A 14,573-nucleotide genomic window follows, 5' to 3' on the forward strand; every position below is an offset into this window, starting at 1 on the left:
TTGGGTAATGTAAATAATGCTGCAGTTAACATGGGGGTGCTGAAATCTTTTTAACATACTTATTTCATTTCCTTTGGATATATACTGAGTAGTGGGATTGCTGGATTGTGTGGTAGTTCTATTTTTAATTTTTTGAGGAACCACCATACAGTTTCCATGGTGATTGTACTAATTTACAGTCCCACCAACATTTTAAGTATTCCCTCTTCTCCATATCCTCACCAGCTTTTGTTTTCCTTTGTCTGCTTTATTGTAGCCATTTTAACTGGAATAAGGTGGTATCTCATTGTGGTTTTGGTTTGCATTTCCCTCATGGTTAGTAATGTTGAACGTTTTTTCACGTACCTGTTGGCCATTTGTATATCTTCTTTTGAGAAATGTCTTTTAAGGCAGTTTGCCCATTTTAAAAATCCGGTTATTTGGTTTTTTTCCTCTTGTTTTGGCTGTTGAGTTGTAAGAAAAAGTTCTAATAGTGGTTTCTGACCTAGGAGTAGGGAAAAATTTTGTCATCAATTCTTTCCCATCTTTGAAATATGACCCCTAAATATTCATCCTTACTGTAGAAGATAACCTATGAGTGAAGTCCTCTCTCTCTTCTTCACTCATTGGGTATATTACTGGTATATCATTTAGTGTGTCAGGCTGGGCACAGTGGCTCATGCTTGTAATCCTAGCATTTTGGGAGGCCAAGGCAGGCAGATCACCTGAGGTCAGGAGTTCAAGACCAGCCTGGCCAACATGATGAAAGCCCATTTCTACTAAAACTACAAAACATAGCCAGGTGTGGTGGCACATGCTTGTAGTCCCAGCTACTTGGGAGGCTGGGGCAGGAGAATCGCTTGAACCCAGGAGGCAGAGATTGCAGTGAGCTGAGATTGCACCACTGCACTCCAGCCTGGGCAACAAACTCCCTCTCAAAAAAAAAAAAAAAAAAAATTTGTGTGTCATTTTTGTTATTTTCCCCCCAAAGTCTTACTTTTTAAATTATGTTTGCCTTGGGGGCATTTTATAAATTGGCTTGCATTTCTGAGTACAAACCTATGGGGAAACCTGATAAAATGCAAATTGTTGATTTGTGTGAAGGTAATCCTGCTAATCCCATAGTGTCTCCTATTTTTTTAGCTCTTCCCATGAGAGAGCAAGGAACCCATGCTAAGGCACAAGAGTTAAGCATTTGGATGGCAATTAAAATCAACAGGGCTGGGCGTGGTAGCTCATGCCTGTAATCCCAGCACTTTGGAAGGCCGAGGTGGGTGGATCGCCTGAGGTCAGGATTTCAAGACCAGCCTGGCCAACATGGTGAAACCCTGTCTCTACTAAAAATACAAAAATTAGCCTGGCATGGTGGTGACAGAGTAAGACTGTATCTCAAAAAGCAAACAAACAAACAAACAAAAAACCAGATTGATTGCAAAGATTGCAAATTCTTAGATATAGGGACCAAGTCTACAAATGGTTTTTTGAATCCCTGTTTTGTGCAGGTTTGTGGTAGATGAGCTGGTGAGCCCAGAATTCCTTCCCAGTCTGGTCCCTTTGGCCCCTCAGTGAGACATTTACTTATTTATTTATTTATTTATTTTTGAGACAGAGTCTCACTCTGTCGCCCAGGCTGGAGTGCGGTGGCGTGATCTTGGCTCACTGCAACCCCTGCCTCTCGGGTTCAAGCGATTCTCCTGCCTCAGCCTCCCAAGTAGCTGGGACTACAGGTGTGTGCCACCACGCCCAGTGAATTTTTATGTTTGTAGTAGAGACAGGGTTTTGCCATGTTGGCCAGGCTGGTCTCGAGCGTCTCACCTCAGGTGATCCACCTGCCTCACCCTCCTGAAGTGCTGGGATTACAGGTGTGAGCCACCGCCGCCTGGCCTATTTTTTTCTTTTTTTGAGACAGAGCTTCGCTCTTGTCAAACAGGGTGGAGTGCAATGGCGAGATCTCAGCTCACTGCAACCTCCACCTCCTGGGTTCAAGTGATTCTCCTGCCTCGGCCTCCTGAGTAGCTGGGATTACAGGTGCCTGCCACCACAACCAGCTAACTTTTGTATTTTTAGTGGAGATGGGGTTTCACCATGTTAGCCAGGCTGGTCTCAAACTCCTGACCTCAGGCGATCTGCCTGCCTCGGCCTCCCAAAATGCTGGGATTACAGGTGTGAGCCACTGTGACCGGCCAAGACTTTTAAAGAAGATGGAGAGGAAAGGGGACGATGATTTGTCATTTACAGTAAGAATAAAGGAAGTATAGGCATAACTGCTGCAGAAGGATTTAAATTTAAACATGATGACGTCAATCTAAATAACAGAGAGGGAAACTCCAAAAGAAAGTGATATTTATTTAGAAGTAGCATTGCAATAGGTATACACATGCCATAGAGGCTGGGCAAGTAGGACTTTTTTTTTTTTTTTTTTTTTTGAGACGGAGTGTCGCTCTTGTTGCCCAGGCTGGAGTGCAATGTCGAGACCTTGGCTTACCACAGACTCCGCCTCCTGGGTTCAAGCGATTCTCCTCTCTCAGCCTCCCGAGTAGCTGGGATTACAGGCATACACCACCATGCCTGGCTAATTTTGTATTTTTTAGTAGAGATGGGGTTTCTCCATGTTGGTCAGGTTGGTCTTGAACTCCTGACCTCAGGTGATCCACCTGCCTCGGCCTCCCAAAGTTCTGGGATTACAGGCATGAGCCACTGTGCCTGGCTCAAGTAGGAATTTTTATTTTATTTTATTTTTTAGATGGAGTCTTGCTCTGTCGCCCAGGCTGGACTGGAGTGCAGTGGCTTGATCTGGGCTCATTGCAACCTCCACCTCCCGGGTTTAAGTGATTCTCCTGCCTCAGCCTCCTGAGCAGCTGGGACTACAGGCGTGTGCCACCATGCCCAGCTAATTTTTGTATTTTTAGTAGAGACGGGGGTTTCATCATATTGGCCAGGCTGGTCTCGAACTCCTGACCTTAGGTGATCCACCCGCCTTGGCCTCCCAAAGTGCTGGGATTACAGGTGTGAGCCACTGTGCCCGTCAAAGTGCTACGATTACAGATATGAGCCACCAGGCCCGGTCGATAGTTTTTGTTATCAGGTATTCATGCATGAGAACCCTCTCTTCATGGTCTTCCCTGGCTCCATTTGTCAGGGTTTTAAAACAAATGACTCTATTTTGATTTTGATAATTTTCACAAGGAATATGCTCTGTATATTCCAACAATCTGAGTTTCTCATCCTGGAATCAGCCTCTGAGTGGCACTGGGACTATCCTGAGTCGGCTACATCTCTAGAACCTATCAGGAGCGGCTCTATGAGCTTGGCCTCATCATTTTCCTCCTCAACTAGCAGCATCTGTATTTGTCTGTTTCTCAGTTTTCCTATTGATGTAATGGCCAGAACTGTCTTTGCCCCTCTTAACTTCTCTAGGAGGTTGGAGATATATGAGAGAAAGGAAGATTTGCCCTCCGTGCAAGCAAAACTAAAACTCTTCGGAATTATATTAGTAGCAACCTTTCTGCCCGACAGGGTGTGTGGAGGAGCTACACATTGTGTCACTTTTTTTCTTCTTCAACAGACTCTTTGAAATAGTTATGACAGACATTACTATCCCCATCTTGCAGACATACAAACTGAACCCTGGGCTTTGGTGAAAAGATGGATAGTAGAAAATAGGTTTAACTCGTGGTCAGGTGCTTACTGGTTTAATAGGAGCACAGGAGAGCCAGCTTTTGCGGGGAGAGATGGGGAGTGGAGGCGACTCCATTACCTTACATTCACATTTGTTTTGTTGATTAAAGTAACAATGGGTTGATTATTGATGACCACTGTATTATTCACCTGATGTTAATCATACTCCTAACAAATGATCAATTAGATAATTAGATAATTCACATTAGTATAAATACTCTGAATAGTCCTTCTCTGTCCTGGCAGAAATCCTCACGTCTAAACTCGGGGTCCTCTTTTTTTTTTTTTTTTTTTTTTCAGTAGAGAAGGAGTTTCACCATGTTGGTCAGGCTGGTCTCGAACTCCTGACCTCAGGTGACCCACCCGCCTCGGCCTCCCAAATTGCTGGGATTACAGGCGTGAGCCACCGCGCCCAGCCGGTGAGGTTCTCTTTCAACCTCTTGCGGATTCCCATTATCTATCTTAAACTACACTCTTTCAACCTCTTGCGGATTCCCATTATCTATCTTAAACTACACTCTTTCAACCTCTTGCGGATTCCCATTATCTATCTTAAACTACACTCTTTCAACCTCTTGCGGATTCCCATTATCTATCTTAAACTACACTCCGATCGTGCAACGGAAAACGGACAGAGCTCCTGCGTGCACCAAAGGGACTTCGAGCCAATCCATTGTCAGAGCTCTCAGCCGGCGACCTATTGGCTCCTGCTGGAGGCGGGACTCCCGGTTGCTAGGCGGTACCTTTTCCGGAAGTGTTTGTTGCGCGCTGCAGGGCAACACCCCGGCGTCCCTGGAAGCTGGGGGGAGCGGGTGGGTGTTGGGTGGCGTTGGGGGAGCTGCGCCTCGCCCAGAGCCTCGCCCGGAGCCTCGGCCGGAGCCTCGCCCGGAGCCTTCCGGGGTGGGGGATAGTTGAGGACCTCATCGAGGGAGGGGTTGGGCGGCGGGGAAGGGAGCGAGCGTGGCGGGGGACCCGAGGCACGCTCTCGAGCCAACGAGCGTGATGCGCTCGAGTGTGGGCGGGGACTGAGGGAAGAAGTGAAAATCGGACTGCCAGGCGACAGTTCCTCCGTTTGAAATCTCGCCGGCTCCTGAGCGGGCCACCGGGCCCGGGCTGGGGGTCTGGTGGGTGAGTGAGCAGCGGGTCGGGACGCGGAAGAGGGGCACTGGGCACGCGGCGCTGGTTTGCTTGCTCTGTTCGTCGTTGGCGAGTGAGGCCAGGCCTTCCGAAGCTTGCTGGGATACTTCTGTGGCAGGCTCCCCGCGGGGTCCAAATCCGGGGCTAGCCCAATCTTATGCCATCTTTGGCCAGCTGGGAAAGTTGGAAAGCTTTTTTGTTTTTTCCTTTGCTTGCATTGGATTTAAAAATGTCCCTCTACCTCTGGCACCGCTCTCCTCACTTGGCTTCCGCGACTCCCTGTCCGTTCTCCTCAGTCCTTTGCAGTAGAAAGCCCTCCCTTCTACTCGGCGCACTCCATCTCTTGCGTAATCAGCTTTTCAGCGTTGACTCGCCAAACTACTCCAGCCAGACCTCTTTCCTGAGCTCAGACCTGCTTACTGTCATCGTCAGCCTTCCCCGGTCCCTCCGATCTGTTTCTCCTCTTGTATTTTTTATCTCAGTGAAGGGCTTCACCATTCACTCAGCCAAGTTTGTCCCTTTAATTTATTCATCTAATAAATACAGCAAACATTGTCGGACATGCCCTGTCTTCTAGGCAGTGTAGTAGGTGGGGCTGCCTATTGGAGCCATAGAAATGAACACATCTAGAAATGATAGTCACAGTGTTCTGGCTTTAGTGCTCTGATTTCCCTCCTCTCTCCCGAAGTGCAAGTCCTGTATTCTGCCTCTTAATTCCCCTAGAATCTGGCGCTTCCTTTCCATCCTCACAGACACTGACTTAGTTCGTAATTTCTTGCTTGTGCTTTCAGGATAACTTCCTAAGTGGTCTCTCTGCCTCAGTTCTTGTCCCCCTGTAATTAGTTCTTATGCAGCTGTCAGAATCATTTATTTATTTTAGAGACAGGGTCTTGCTGTGTTGCCCAGGCTGGAGTGCAGTTGGTATTCACTGGTGTGACCCTAGTACACTGCAGCCTCGAACTCTTGCCCTCAAGCCATCCTCCCACCTCAGTCTCCTGAGTAGACGGGACTACAGGCATGCATCACCATTCTTGGCTAGAATCGTCTGTCTGACCTACAGATCTGATCATGCCAGTCTCCTTTGTGAAATCCTGTGATGTCCCCTCATCATTTACAGGATAGAGCCTCAGTTCTTCCAGGCCCTTTATAATATGCTCTTGCCTTTCATTCTAGAGCTCTGTCTTGCCACTCCTCCCACTGTCCCTTGCACCCTGGTCATGTCAGAATGGTTAAGAGTTTGGGCTTTGGAGTCAGACATGGATACTTACATATTCTGCTCTACCGTTTATTAGCTGTGACACCTTGGGCAACTTTGTTTGTTTGTTTTGAAATAGAGTCTTGCTCTGTCGCCCAGGCTGGAGTGCAGTGGTGCGATCTTGGCTCACTGCAGTCTCAGTCTCCTGGGTTCAAGCGATTCTCCTGCCTCAGCTTCCCGAGTAGCTGGGACTACAGGTGGGCACCACCACTCCTGGCTAATTTTTTGTATTTTGGTAGAGACGGGGTTTCACCATGTTGGCCAGGCTGGTCAGGATCTCCTGACCTCATTATCCGCCCACCTCCGCCTCCCAAAGTGCTGGGATTACAGACGTGAGCCACTGCGCCTGGCCTTTTTCTTTTTTTTTTTTTTTAACTTTGCTAAGCCTCAGTTTCCTTATTTGAAAAGTGAAGATAATTCTATTTTGCTGAGAGGATGAAGTGAGATGATGTATATAGAGCACTCAGTACAGTTCCTGGAACATAGGAAGTGTTCAGTGGCTATAAGCTTTTGTTTTCATAATTAATTATTTGCACCCACCTTATGCTTTTCTTCTTTTTTGCCTTTGTGCATGTTGTTCCTCTGCCGTGAATTCCCTTACTCCGCTTATCCTGGGGATCACCTGCTTATCCTTCAAGAACTATCTCAATTGTCCTCTACTCTGTGAGGCTTTCCCTGATCTTCCTAAGATTATTTGCCCTTACCTTTGTGTTCTGTTATACATTATGTTACTTCCTTTAATGCATGTAACACATTTTGTAGTCATGTGTTTACATGTTTGGCTTTCCAGGTAGGCTGAGCTCAAGTTCAGGGCCATGTGTAATCAGGTTTGTAGCCCTAACACGTCGCACAATGTCTGGCCCATGGTGGGTGTTCAGTAAGTGATTACTTGGCGCGGTGACTCACGCCTGTAATCTCAGCACTTTGGGAGGCCAAGGCGGGCGGATCACCTGAGGTCAGGAGTTCGAGACTTGGCCAACATGGTGAAACCCCATCTCTACTAAAAATACAAAAATTAGCCGGGCGTGGTGGCAGGCGCCTGTAATCCTAGCTACTCATGAGGCTGAGGCAGGAGCATCATTTGAACCTGGGAGGCAGAGGCTGCAGTGAGCAGAGATCGTGCCATTGCACCCCAGCCTGGGTGACAAGAATGATACTCTGTCTCAAAAAAAAAGCAAAGAAAAAGTGATTACTTAATGTCTGAATGGCCTTAACTTATATTGCCTGGTGCTGGATATGTCCTTTGGAGCAAGGTAGAATAAACCCTTTAAAATATGTGAATAGCAGTCATAATAATGTAATGTCTAACATTTATTGAGACCTTAGTATATTTTAAGCACTTTACATGTATTGAATCATATAAGCCTCACAACACATTGTGATGGATATTGTTAGTACTCTCATTTTATAGATGAGAAAACTGAGGCTGTCCAGCTAGTAAGAGGCAGAGCTGGGATTGAAAGCCAAGAATGTTCCAAAGCCTTTGCTCATTACCACTGCGTAATCAACTCTGACATCTTCCACCTTCTCCCCTTTACCTTCTCCAGTCAATCTTTTCTGTGGTCAACCTTCTTTGTAATTGTTGGAGCAGGGTGGAAGAAATAAATATACAGAGAACCCTCATTATGTCTGTGAGTGTATATTCTCTGTTAGTGTGCAGATGTGCAAAACTCTAGCTATGCTGACAAAGTACAGGGCAAGGTAGCCACAATATTGAAGGACTGGGAAACGATATGTACTGAATGGAAGAGAACTGGGAATACTTAGCCTACCTTAGCTAGAGAATCCTAGGGTGTCCCTGGATGAGCAGAAGGCAGACTTGAGATACCAGGGAACATTTTTTTAGAACCTGATTATTGGCTTACTATTAGACCTTCTAATAGTTAAGAATTATCTAACTATGGAATTGAAAATAGAATCTGTAATACTAGCTAAATTTGTGTAACATTTTCTGTATACAGGGACTGTGCTAGGCACTTTATAAGTGTTGTTTCATTTTACTTTCAGGCTTTTTGATTTTTATTAAGATTGTTTTAATTATACACATGCAGTTACTGAGGCTGAGAGAGGTGAAGCACCTTGCCTAAGGTCATACAGCTGCTAAGTGAGAGAGCTGGGATTTGAATCCAGGTCTTCTGTCTCCAAAGCTGGTACTTTGACCACTATGCTGCCTGTCACTGGAAGCACAGAGGAAAATTTTAGCATGGGAAGGAAGGTGGACCAAAACTACTGCGGGTCTTCCTAGCTTCTGAGATTGCTGGTGTATTTTTTTTTTTTTTCAGATAGGGTCTCACTCTGTTGCCCAGGCTGGAGTATGGTGGTACAATCATAGCTCACTGCAGCCTCGAACTCCTGGTCTCAAGTGATCCTCCCACCTCTGCCTCCCCACTTTACACTCTTTGTGTAACTCTGTCTTCCTTTCCATCTGATCACATAGCTCCTGCCTCAGCCTTCCGAGTAGCTGGGACCACAGGTGCACGCCACCATGCCTGGCTAATATATATATATATTTGTGGAGACAGGGTCTTACTATATTGCTCAGGCTGGTCTTGAGCTTCTAGGCTCAAGTGATCCTAGGCCTTGGTCCCCCATAGTATTGGGATTACCGGTGTGAGCCACAATACCCGGCCTATTCCTTGGTTTTATATTAGCAGTTACAGCAGTAACTGAGCTCCGACAGCTTACATAGGCTTATTTTAGGCTTTGTTGGAAAATTCCAGAGGAGGAGACATGGCCCTCAGAAGTTTGTGGTTTAACAGGAGAGGTAAGAAGACACATTTTCATAAAAAAAGTAATATGGGCCAGGCACGGTGGCTCACGCCTGTAATCCCAGCACTTTGGGAGGCCGAGGCGGGTGGATCACCTGAGGATAGGAGGTCGAGACCAGCCTGACCAACATGGAGAAACCGCATCTCCACTAAAAAAATACAGAATTAGCCAGGCGTGGTGGCACATACCTGTAATCCCAGCTACTCAGGAGGCTGAGGCAGGAGAATCGCTTGAACCCAGGAGGCGGAGGTTGCAGTGAGCCGAGATCGCACCATTGCACTCCAGCCTGGGCAACAAGAGCGAAACTCCTCCGTCTCAAAAAGAAAGAAAGAAAAAAAATAATATTGAGAGAAATCTGTCTGGGAACACATGAAAATTATGAGCTCAGTGCTAAGGTGGTTCTGGGTTGACAGGAGAGGATGAAATTGGCCGGGAAGGCTTCCTGGAGGAAATGTGTGAGCCACTCCTTTTTTGCCTGATTCTGAGATTGGTAGGAGATGCATGAGTGCAGTTGGGTGACCCCTCCCAACTCTGGCTCACAGAAGGTCTCAGGCTAGGCAGCAAGTAGATCTCACTGGATTTCATCTCATCTATTGGTAACTGCTACATAGTGAACAATGTTGAGGGTTCTGAGGCCATGTCTAGGGTGCCATGATTGAGTAGTGATGTCCTTCACAGTTTTAGGCCTGGAGGAAAATAGTAGGACATGTCCTATTTGTTTGCCACGGCAGATCTAAGGGCTGCATTCTCATTTATTGATTTATTTTAGAGACAGGTCTTGCCCTGTCACCCAGGCTGGAGTGCAGTGGTGTTATCATAGCTCACTGTAGCCTTGAACTCCTGGGCTCAAGGGATCCTCCCACCTGAGCCCCCCAAGTAGCTGGGACTACAGGTGTGTGTCACCATGCATGGCTGATATTTTTAATTTTTTGTAGAGACAGGGTCTCACTGTGTTGACCCAGCTAGTCTCAAACTCCTGGCTTCAACTGATCCTCCTGCCTTAGCCTCCCAAAGCCCTGTTATTACAGGTGTGAGCCACAGTGCTTGGCCCAAGGGCTGCATTCTTAGACTTCTCATCCTCTGTTACCACTCCAACTCAGGTTACCATTGCCTCTTACCTAGCCTAGCTCATGGTTTTGTACCTTATCTCTCTGCATCAGCCCTGATTTTCTTCTTTCCAGTCTGGCCTCCGCTTTAGGGTGTACTCCTAGTAGCTTCTGGAGTAGTTTTTCAAAATGTGTATCTTGAAAAACTATTTCCTGGCTTCCATTCCTCTCTCTTTTTTGAGACAGGGTCTTGCTCTGTCACTGAGGCTGGAGTGCAGTGGCACAATCAAGGCTCACTGCAGCCTTGACCACCTGGGCTCAAGTGATCCTCCCACCTCAGTCTCCCCTGTAGCTGGGACTACAGGTATACACCACCACACCTGGCTAATTTTTAAATTTTTTTGTACAGGGTAAGACAGGGTCGTCTTATGTTGCTCACGGTGGTCTCGAACTCCTGGGCTCAAGCGATCCTCCTGCTTTGGCCTCCCAAAGTGCTGAGATTACAGGTGTGAGCCACTGTGCCCAGCCCTACTTCTGTTATGATAAAGGGCAAGTCTGCATGGCCTGGCTCCCACTGGCCTCCCCAGCATCCTCTCCAACTGTGCTGCTTCTTGCCTCGTGTTGCCTTCTGCTGAAGGACTTTTGCATGCATCTGTTAGAACACGCTTTCCTTTTTTTCTTTGTCTAGTGAATACCTACTCATCCTTCAGTTCTCAGTGTAGGCATCATCTAAATCAGGCTTATTTCCTTCAGAGCACTTCCCTCGGTTCTAATTATACATTTCTCTGTGACTGATTGGTTTGTCTCCCTCCCTTCCCAGACTAGCTCAAGAGTAGCAGCAGCTGAATCTGTTTTTAATCACGGTTGCATCTCTAGCGCCTAGAAATAAATGCACGTGGTAGGTGCCCAATAAATATTCCTCGAATGAGTAGATGATCTTTAGTAGCCATCCTGCTACTACATACAGACAAATAGATATGACTTCTGTTCCCACGTTCCTTTTTTCTTTAACTCATTGGCCTTTTGGACCTGTCCTTGCCCACATCTTTTCTAGAGCCTGATAAGGTAAGGAAAGAAGGTAGAATACAACCCACCCATATTTTAATTTTTTTCTGGCAGAACATTTATTTGAATTTGGATGATCCATGAATTCAGATTTTCCAGAGTTTTCCTGATCTTTAAGTAGTTAAATATATCGCCAGGTGCGGTGGCTCCTGCCTGTAATTCCAGCACTTTGGGAGGCCAGGGCCGGTGGATCACCTGAGATCAGGAGTTTGAGACCAGCCTGGCCAATGTGGTGAAATCTAATCTCTACTAAAAATCCAGAGATTAGCCAGGCATAGTGGGGGTGCCTGTAATCCCAGCTACTCGGGCAGCTGAGGCAAGAGACTAGCTTGAACCTGGGAGACAGAGGTTGCAGTGAACCAAGATCGTGCCACTGCACTCCAGCCTGGGTGACAGACTGAGACTTCGTTTCAAAAAAAAAAAAAAAAAGGTAAATATGGATCATTATGTATATAGCAAATTAGTCTTGTTGCCATGTGGACAGAGACTACCTGTCCTGTGCTTTCTGGAGATGGGATGCATCTAGGGGATGACATTTCTCAAATGCAGAATTTCTCAAATTCTCTGAGGTAGTTAAGATAGTACGTCGTATAGAGCACATGCTTGGGAAGTGCTTATTCACCCTAATGTTCAGGCCACCATTGGGCCCTCCCTGCCTGTGGATCCTTTCCTTTTCTCTTCTCCTCTCCCTAAGAGGATTAAAGATTCAGGTGACTCTGTAAGCCACCAGGCAGTGGGCCCCATCTGCCACCCTGGTTCCTGGTCCTTTTCTGCTCAGCTTTTTCGTCAGCAGTGGTCAGGCCTACGTCGCCTCTGACTGTGTGTGTAGCACAGTGGGGCAACATGTCTGCAGGACGTTACGGGTTCTTCTGAGGGTTGGGAGCACATTCCCACTTCAGCTTATGTACTGTTGAAAGAAGCCCTTTTCCTTTGGTGTTTTCTTCCTGCTTGGAGGTGGCACGGTGGGAATGAGGGGCAGAAGCTGGCTCCCTTCGGGTTCAGTGCACTGACAAAGGGAACCATGTCTTGTGGGTCCTAAGGCAGGACTCCTCTGTTGCCCACCTGTTAGCTGTCATGGTACAGAGGGGGGCCATAGTAAGCAGTCCCTGATGGATCCTTTGTTGCTTGTCAGGGGTCTCTAGGAACCTTGGAATAGGTTCAGAGTCTCCAGATCCAGCCATTTCCTTTCTAGGCCAGATCCTGACTTTTTTTTTTTTTTTTTTTTTTAACCAGGAGAAATAACTTTATTTGGACTGAGAGCTGGAGAATGAGAATAGGACCTGAGACAGTATATTGGGCTAAGGAGGAGAGGTAAGGTTCCAAAACGACGGTCAAAGCTCATCGACCAAACGGACTCTACTTCCCAGCAAACGCAGTTAGTGCAACCAACAAAAGGCCTGCTGGGGAATGTATTTGCCACTAAATTCCCCAAGTATGCCAACATTACAAAAAAGATAGAGGTTTCTAATCATCATTAAATTTCCACAAACCTCCCCAATCACAAGTATTATCAGCAGAAGTAAAAAAAAAATCACATTTTACAGATCTCAAACTTGTCTTCAATATTTAGTTCATCATCTTCAAAAAAATAGCTCCCCTGCTAAACTCATTAGCTATCTGATCTATCCAAGCAGCAAGAAGATGGCCAGGCCATGGCAATCCTCTTCCCATTTTCCCTAGCCATTCAGGGCTCAACAGCAGGGTGAGGCTCAGGTTGGGGGTGGGGTGGGGGGAGCACAAGGGCTACTTTCCCCCAGTACAACATGGCATCTGAAGCTTGATGGGAGAGCAGAACTGGTGAGACTTGGGGGAAGGGTCCAGGGCCTGTATTCAGTCAGAATCGCTGCTGGAAGAGGAGGAGAAAGAGGAGGAGGAATGCTTGCCGTGCTTTTGGTGCTTGTGCATCTTTTTATGAGCTTTCTTCATTTTCTTCTGCATCTTCTTGTCCGCTATCACTGCTGGTCTGACCATGCCAGGAGCCAAGAGATTCACAGGAGGGATTCCAGGGGCAGGCGGTGGGTATGGAGGAAGGTGGGGACCCGAGGATTGGCATCCTGGATACCCTGGCTGTGGCACAGGATGAGGGGCCCCACCTGGGGGGAAAGCTGGATTGCCCTGGGGAACTCCTGGGGGAGGAGGACAGGGGCCTGGGGGAAAGGGTGGATTGATAGGTGGTGGGTGGGCAGGATTGGAACCTCCAGGGCACCCAGTGTTGGGGGATATGGATTTGGCCCTGGCCGTCTGGCAATGGGGTTCCACATGTTTAGGTGTGTCCTCCAGCCTTTCCACGGCTGCCTGGGCTTGATGCGTTCTCCCAGATCCTGACGTTTTTAATGGCTGGGCCTTTCTGCTTGAAGAGGGCCGTTTCATCCTTGCTGCTCCAGGAGGAACAGTGGCAGCTTCTGAGGAAGTGGGGACTGGAGAGGTCAGGACTTGTGGCTCCAGACTCCAGTTGGTCACATTTGGTGTGGCCAACTGCTCTGCAGGTTGGGGAGGTGCTCTGAGCAGGTCTGTGTGTGGCAGCAGTTTCCCAGGCGACCTGCTTCATCAGGCTGCAGCATGGGAGCTGCCATGGGGAGAGTTGGTGGGAACTGGGGTCCTGAGGTAGGGGTGGGAAGAGAGGAGCAATTCTAGAAGTGCACCAGCTTCTCAGTTGAAGAGTTTGGCACCGCCCCATCCCTGGAGCTAGAAACCTTGGATTCAAGCTGGACTTCTGTCTTCACTTGGGCTGCCGTAACACAATACCGTAGACTGGGGGGCTCCAACAACAGAAATCTCTTTTCTCATAGTTCTGGAAGCTAGAAGGCCCATATCAAGGTCTGTTGCTGGTTCCTGCCTTGCAGACAGCTGCCTTCTTGCTGTGTCCTCAGATGGTAAAGAGAGACATCTAAGCCACTAGACAGTGGGCCCCATCTGCTGCCCTGGTTCCTGGTCCTTTCTTCCTCTCCTTTTAATCCTGTCAGGCCATTTAACCTTAATGACCTCATTTAACTTTAATTACCTCCTAAAGAACCAGTCACATGGTGGATTAGGGCTGCAATATGTGTATTTTTCTCACTTTGAGAGGCTGAGGCGGGAGCATCGCTTGCACCCAGGAGTTGAAGACCAGCCAGGGCAACATAGTGAGACACCATCTCTGTAAAAAAAAATAAAATAAAATAAAAAATAAAATATATACATATGTGAATTTTGAAGGGATGTAGCTCCTTTCCACTTTTCCCCCATATCCTGGTCCTGTTAAGCTTAACATCACTGGGTCTGTTCTGACTGTTTCTTCTTCATTCCCCTGCTTCTGCCCTAGTTAAAGTCCTTATCATCTTGCCCCTGGGCAGCAGCCTCCTCAGGTGGTTTTCCTGACACCAGTCTCTCATTTCTCCAATCCAGCCATGCCAGTCTTGCTAGAATTCTTGTCCTAAAAAAAGGCCACCCTGTGATACTTTGTTTCACCAGAGCCCTCAGTGACTCCCCTCTGGTGTAGGACAGGGTGGAGGCTCTTTAGCACGGTCTACAAGGCTCTCTGTGACCAGCCGGTCACACATGTTGGTATCCCCACTCTGGAACACCTGTCTGTGCAAGATGCTCCCTCTGTTTAGAATGCCTTTCTCCCCCATCAGAATTCTTGCCAGCCTTCCTTCCTTCCTTCC

The 14,573-nt window shown here is 47.3% G+C and overlaps 1 protein-coding gene across 39 annotated transcripts in view; it reads left to right on the forward strand.

The window, feature by feature from the left end:
* Positions 1–14,573, forward strand: part of CEP164 (centrosomal protein 164) — a 98,243-nt gene that overhangs the window by 7,057 nt on the left and 76,613 nt on the right. For 12 of the 39 annotated variants that reach the window (XM_055094881.2, XM_055094884.2, XM_063608276.1 and 9 more), the window contains exons 1-2: positions 724–4,785; positions 12,163–12,240. The gene's annotated coding sequence lies outside the window, so the exon portion shown is untranslated. Of the gene's footprint in view, positions 1–713; positions 4,786–6,089; positions 11,360–12,162; positions 12,241–14,573 lie in introns of those variants that run through there. The other 27 variants (XM_063608272.1, XM_034933775.3, XM_063608279.1 and 24 more) reach the window with 12 other exon arrangements.

Source organism: Pan paniscus, chromosome 9 (assembly GCF_029289425.2).
Source record: "Pan paniscus chromosome 9, NHGRI_mPanPan1-v2.0_pri, whole genome shotgun sequence".
Lineage (NCBI taxonomy): Eukaryota > Metazoa > Chordata > Mammalia > Primates > Hominidae > Pan > Pan paniscus.